Here is a 6,736-nt window from a genome sequence, read left to right as displayed (position 1 = left end):
CTTTGTATTTGTCTAGAAACGTGTGTACAAATTTTCGAGAGTAAAGTTGTCCTGTATGATTTCCAAAACTTTTAAATTAATTTATGAAATCTTCTTATTTTAAAAATATTCATCTGAGTCAACAGTTCCAATTTGTGCACTCTAGTATCATTAAAACATTGCAAATAGCTTCGGAAAATCAATTTGCATCAAAATTTGCACAAAAGTCTTGCAGTTTGACGCACGGTGGCCGACATGGCGAAGCTCGCAAGGAAATGTGCCTTCGATTGTCAATCTAGGGACAAGAAATGGTGGCAGCCTTGATGGCACCGCGAAATTTGCTTGCCACACCAGCGCCGAGGCTATTTCTCATATTTGCGGAATTCGTTCTTCAGTGAAACGATTTTGAATCATTTGTGAGCGCAAACGATTTCAAGTCGTTTGTGAGCGCAGACGATTTTGAGTCGTTTGTGAGCGCAAATGATTTTGAATCATTTGTGAGCGATTCGAACAATCGGGTTTGTAATTTTTTAAATTCCCTTGTGTTAAAAATCACGATGTCCGAAATTAATAAATAGTTAAGATTACATATAGTTTTGCAGCCGCAGAAGTAACCTCTAGAGTCATCAAAGAAATCGACTCAACGAGACGTGATGGTGGGAAACGAGATACATGATAACTGTTCCTGCGAAATTCAACAGTATTGCAGTACTGATAAGAATTTTTTAATCTTGGCATAAATTTTGAAAACCACTCATGCAAATTTTACTTTATACCAAGAAATAAAATGACACGCAGAAATAATCACACCAAAACAAACGAATGTGGCGAACTGAGCAACGATTAAAACATATATTATAAAACATATATTATGAGTAATTAATTTATCGTGTTAATATATCGAGTTATAAGCGTTTGTTCGTGAATGGCATGCGAGCCTCAAACTTGTCACGTCAGTTAGACGAGAACATGAGAAGCAATAACAAGCTCGTGGTAGCGCATCCATCTCCTTTGCCAAATTCAAATCAATGCAAAACAATATGGACGCGAGTGCCAGGCGTATATGACAGAGGCCCAGGACTCGTCTAGCGTTGCCGGCTTTTGTAATTGACAGAATTCTGTTGCTGTCTGTCTTACTCCAACGCAACACAGAGATAAGGCTTGCGCTCCGTCCCACTCCGTTCTCAATAGACTGCACGGTCTTCATAAATGAAATGAATGCACAGGCTGTGCCGTCTCTAGACCTGCACCCATGCACAATATTGAACATTCAACAATTCAATTGCGAACATAAATTTTCTCTGATTTGTATGATTTCAAATGTGGATATGAGAATTTATTCTCATTAAATTGTTTAAGTGCATATATATTCGTAAGCCAGTTATTGGAAAATATATAATTCTACATTGTTCACCAAGACCTAATATTGAACATTATTTAGCTTCAGAAATTGAAATCGATTCTAATTGGAAAACAATATTTTCTTGTGGTTGCCATTCTATTCAATAATGATACGAAATAACTAAAGAAAATAATTATACTAGAGGAAATCCAAAATCATTTGCGGCAAAACTTCTTCTGGCCAACGAATGTCTCTGCTCAACAATTTGTTCGTTTTTTTTTTATTGCGAAATACAGCGAAATGAAGGACTTTGCGGAATTTTAGAAACTTCACAGTTAAGTACAAGGTAAAGATATTTTAGTGGGTTATGTGTATCAATTTAAGTATTCGTGAATAAATTGGAGCTTTTAAAATCTGTTATTATTTAACCTACTATTTGCTTATCATGTTAGTGTTTGTGAAGTTCTGCAACGTCCAATTAAACAGGTACTGTTAGAATTGATTATTTAGAGGTTCAATTTCATACGTATTTTTTACTAAGATACATGTAAGATTTTCGTTGAATAGATCATGCTAGAGTATGATTTATTCATACAGAATACTTCCCATGTGCATTCGAGTGACTATAAAATCTTTGTAGGCCTATATGGTCTCCTTAGCCCTCGCCCGGACCATTTAAAAAGTGACATTATAGATATTCACTGCAATTTTAATCCACTAATTTTGATTATAATTCTCCAGCTGCTGTTGCGTAAATTAAAAGAGCATTGAAGCGCAGTTGAAATTATGTTATTAAATCAGTTTTCAAGAAACGCGAACTACATCTTTTTGAATAATATAGTGGTTCGAATTTATATTGTTTCATGCGCGTAATATGAGACACATTTAACTCAGCTTGGCCCCCACTCTAAGCAACAGTAAATTGCTTAGAATGTTATTTTATTGCATCAATTCGATAGGAATATAAATCTCGAATATTGAGTATTTATTAAATAACCTTGGCAAAAGCCAGTGCAGCGTTGCAGCAGCCACGCACTGAATAATACAGGCCACGCAATAGTATGCAGTTAATTCTCTCGGCCTGCGCCGCTCTTCATAAATTGCCCAATTGGAATTGAACAATTCGGAGCCGCGACGGTAAATGAATGGCCGCCATCGCGTCCTTAATTGCGTCTCCACCGAACGCAGGGAAACCCGCGAGAAATGGAAGCCGAGGCAGGGCGGCTGGCGTCCGTAGACTAGGCACACAACCGTGAAATAACATTCAAGTAAAGTGAAGTGATCGAACTCTTGGTGTTTGCCTGAAATTTCTGCCTTTAGAGTAGCTGGTATTGATTGTGGTGAGTTGAATCAGGAATTGAATCAAAAACATTTTAATCGCCGAATTTCCTTGATACAATTTTTCATTCTTTTCATCGTTTTTATTCTAAAATATTTGAATGACGACACATAAACACTTATGAGTTTCACTCGATTCAACTAATTTAAAAAGTCCAGTAACGAAACTTAATAAGATATATCCATAGAAACTACCTCTGACAACTAAAACAACTAAAACTTTTAATAATTATTTACTGGCACATTGTAATCTGATTTTAAAAAATGAATCATAAGCTCTAACTTCCATCCCGTCCAAAATATTTAGTTTTGGACGGGATATAAATTCGTATATAATTTCGAAAAAATCTCAAAATTCATCAAGAAAGTATTATTATTGATTCAATTCTTATAGAATTCTTATAGCGGAAATTATATAGATTGTTTCTTTGGATCAATATAATATACTCCGGCATTAATTATTAGCATCTTCTGGTAGTCTGGAAATCACGATTTAAATACTAGAGGAGTTTTCAGTTCAGCCTCGCATTTGGCTGTCGATACGCCGATGACGCGAGCAATTTGCGCCTATATCGTGAATATCGGAAACTCTGGCATCTCAGAAACAGGTCTGGCAGACCAGCAGACAGCGAAAAATTGTCCGGGAATTGACCAAAAATTCATAAAACGAAGAATGCATAGAATTTCTACTCGAAGAGCGTTCCCTAGACTTAATCATTTTCTAGAATTTCGAAATGCTGATAGAACTGGTTTCCGAAACTTTTTCAATGAACAAATCTATAATTTTACCGGTATTTTATATTAATAATATTATTGATACATGGTCAAGTCACGATTCAAGCTATATAACGATGTTGAAAAATGTAGGCTACTGATTTTAAATAGGGAATCAGCCATGATTAGATGCCACTTAGAAAAAATCATCTTCAAGTCGCTATATTTTCTCATATATAATTCATATCGATATATAATTCACTAATTATTTAAAATAATTGAAATATACGATATTGGAGCAAATTGATTAAATTAACTAACCAAATTAATTACTTTAAATTCGGGAAAAATGTGTACTTGAATAATCGAAGTTTTGGCGCTAATTGTAATAAGCAGGTAGTAGAAAACACTATGAGATATATGAAGATACTGTACAAAATGACATAGTAAAAGAATTTTTTTAGTTTGATTTCGAGCTCTTGCAAGTTGCAATCAGCATCGCTGTGAGTTCGTTAATAACGTTTGTAGGCTTCTTTCTTGGTTTTCAGTTTGGCTTGAACTGCACTGTTCATCCACTGTGACTTTTTGACTCTTCCAAGCTTAATCTTAGGTACATACGCATCAACTGCAGACATACCAGTGTGTTTGAGAAATGTTCATGAATCAGCCACATTCATGCACTTAATACAGTCCGAAATATTCGCAGCACTTGCTGCATCACGGAGTTTAACATAGTCGCCTTTCGCCAAGTTCAAACGTTCACGCTTCCGAGGCGTCTTTTCTTTATTGCATTTAATACTGAAATACAATGACCGCTGGTGGCTTTTTCCTAACGGAGCCTAGTGGCGAAGCTCATCAAACATCGATTCTTCACTAGTAAACACTAGATCTAGAATATTTGGGGTCTGTTTACCCCTAAAATGAACTGGCTTGATGATGTTTTGGATTAAAAATTAGGTCTAAAATACATCATTAGGTCTAAAAAAATATATTGGACACAATTATTAATTCGATTCATTTTAATTCGAAAACTTATTCGTAACTTTTTCGCTGTGTGACATGGCAAAAACATATTTTCCGTGAATGTCAGGATAATTTGTGAATACTGCCCTGTTATCCAGATTTCTACTCAATGCGGGACCGAAGAACTAAGAAGTATGTATGTCAATTTAAATTCAAATTTTACTTTCTCGCTACATTGTTTCATGAAACCAAAAGGAAGATAATAAATAGACTTCAAACTTTACATTGCAATTTCTTAACCCTCTGAATTGCGATGGGCATATAAATTACTAATTGATGGCTAAGTAAGAATGAGGTAGTTTGTGTTAAATAATGAATCGCACAACTATTTTCTATGAATAACGAAGAAAACGTTCTATGAGTAACTATTTAATTATAATTCCCAACCGTTGCTGGAAAATTTACCTCGATCATGCGCATTGCGATTTGCGCATAACTTAGGATATATTGCGGAGGAATTTTATTGTGGAAAAAAATTGCTAGCTCATTCAATCATTGTAAAAGTATTGATTCAGAGTGTAGAACATAAAAAACAGATTGATCAGGGCAGGCAGGAAATTGGAGTGGTGAGTTGCGAATTCGAGACCGCAACAAGTTGTGAATGTTCTGCGATATTATGAATCGGCGACAGGCCTACGGCCTAATAAACACTGAAACCAATATAAGTATTATGCGCCATTACTATATAACCTAAAATTTTAGGTTTACTATTTAAATAACTTTATTTTATTTTCTAGTTGTATTGCTTTTAATAACTCGTACAGGCCTGGTCTAGTCTCTAGTGGTCTCAAGTTGCGAAGATAGTTTCTAAATAAGGATTAGACAAAATAAGTTTTTCAGTTAAAATCCTAACACATTAATGGTTAGAATTTAAATGAAATGTTCTCTGACGTCAAACCGGTATTACATAGAGAAGTGGTTGTCAGGTACGGTTTTACTGCTCATGACTTCTGCTACTTAGGCTAGCCTAGAGGGGAGTTGGGAATAAAGCGAATGCATGCAGCATGCCAATAGACAGTTTTTATTCTTTATGATGACTAAGATTCCTAAATTTTAAAGCACAATATTTTCGGTAAAAAATTTTTATTTTGAGAGTCATTATCAATATAAATTTGAAACAGTATCTGCTCATTCACTTTACTGTTGCATGCATTGTACTGTGTGTCATGCATACACTGCCGGGAGTTCATCCTCGCCGCTGTCTGCCGGGAGTTCATCCTCGCCGCTGTCTGCCGGCAGTTCATCCTCGCCACTGTCTGCAGGGAGTTCATCCTCGCCGCTGTCTGCCGGGAGTTCATTCTCGCCGCTGTCTGCCGTCAGTTCATCCTCGCCGCTGTCTGCCGGCAGTTCATCCTCGCCGCTGTCTGCCGGGAGTTCATCCTCGCCGCTGTCTGCCGGCAGTTCATCCTCGCTGGGAGTTCATCCTCGCCGCTGTCTGCCGGGAGTTCATCCTCGCCGCTGTCTGCCGGGAGTTCATCCTCGCTACTGTCTGCCGGCAGTTCATCCATGGAAGAATTTTAAAATAAATTCTCCACCGCTCACCTGCGTCGAGGCGAGCGTCTACCGGCGATGTCGCTACATGGCGGCCTGAAATAGAATCGTCTTGGTAAAGAAACATAATTAAATCATTAGATTCAATTTCTGTGAGAAACCAGTACTATTGTATAGTGTCTAACTCTGTGAAATCGATTTTAACATTTAATTTATGAGGTAGTGTTTTTGACTCCACAATTAGAGCACATAGAAATAAAATTTTTTATTTCTCAATACGACACATTTATTTTTATCTTGAATTTAATGTATATTTAATACTAATTTTATTTTACGCGAAATAATATTCGAATCCGTAACGGAAACTCGTTCAATAGCCAAAAATTAGTTTAAAATAATTAGTGCCAGGCACCAAAAAATGTGGTACATTTTCTCTTTAGTGAATCTCAATTATTAATTTTTGTTCTGATTGATTTTTCGCTCCTATCTTAATATTTGGCAGCATGCCACTTGGTAATGACTCTGGTCCTTTTGCTTTAACCTGCGACCAATTAGCAACATGGTAAGATGTCGGTAGACTGTCAACTAACTAATTTATGAGTAATGCAGTTGGAAAAACGCTGTTCGTTATTCCTGTCAGATATGCACATTAATGAGGTATTGGGACAGACACGTCGTCTGCTGCGCTGGAGAAAGTAAATCACATTGCTATACACACGCGTCGAGTTCCTATAGACTTATCGGTTGCATTGGAAATGTTGAAAACTTGAATTAATTGCAACAATAGACAAGTCAATTATTTCAAGAAGGAATGACCGTATCGCAAAAAACGTTCAATTGTTCAGCTGT

This window comes from Hyalella azteca, unplaced genomic scaffold, assembly GCF_000764305.2.
Source record: "Hyalella azteca isolate HAZT.00-mixed unplaced genomic scaffold, Hazt_2.0.2 contig7784, whole genome shotgun sequence".
Taxonomy (NCBI): domain Eukaryota; kingdom Metazoa; phylum Arthropoda; class Malacostraca; order Amphipoda; family Hyalellidae; genus Hyalella; species Hyalella azteca.
The sequence above is the reverse complement of the archived record's forward strand: the minus strand, read 5'-3'. Positions refer to the sequence as shown.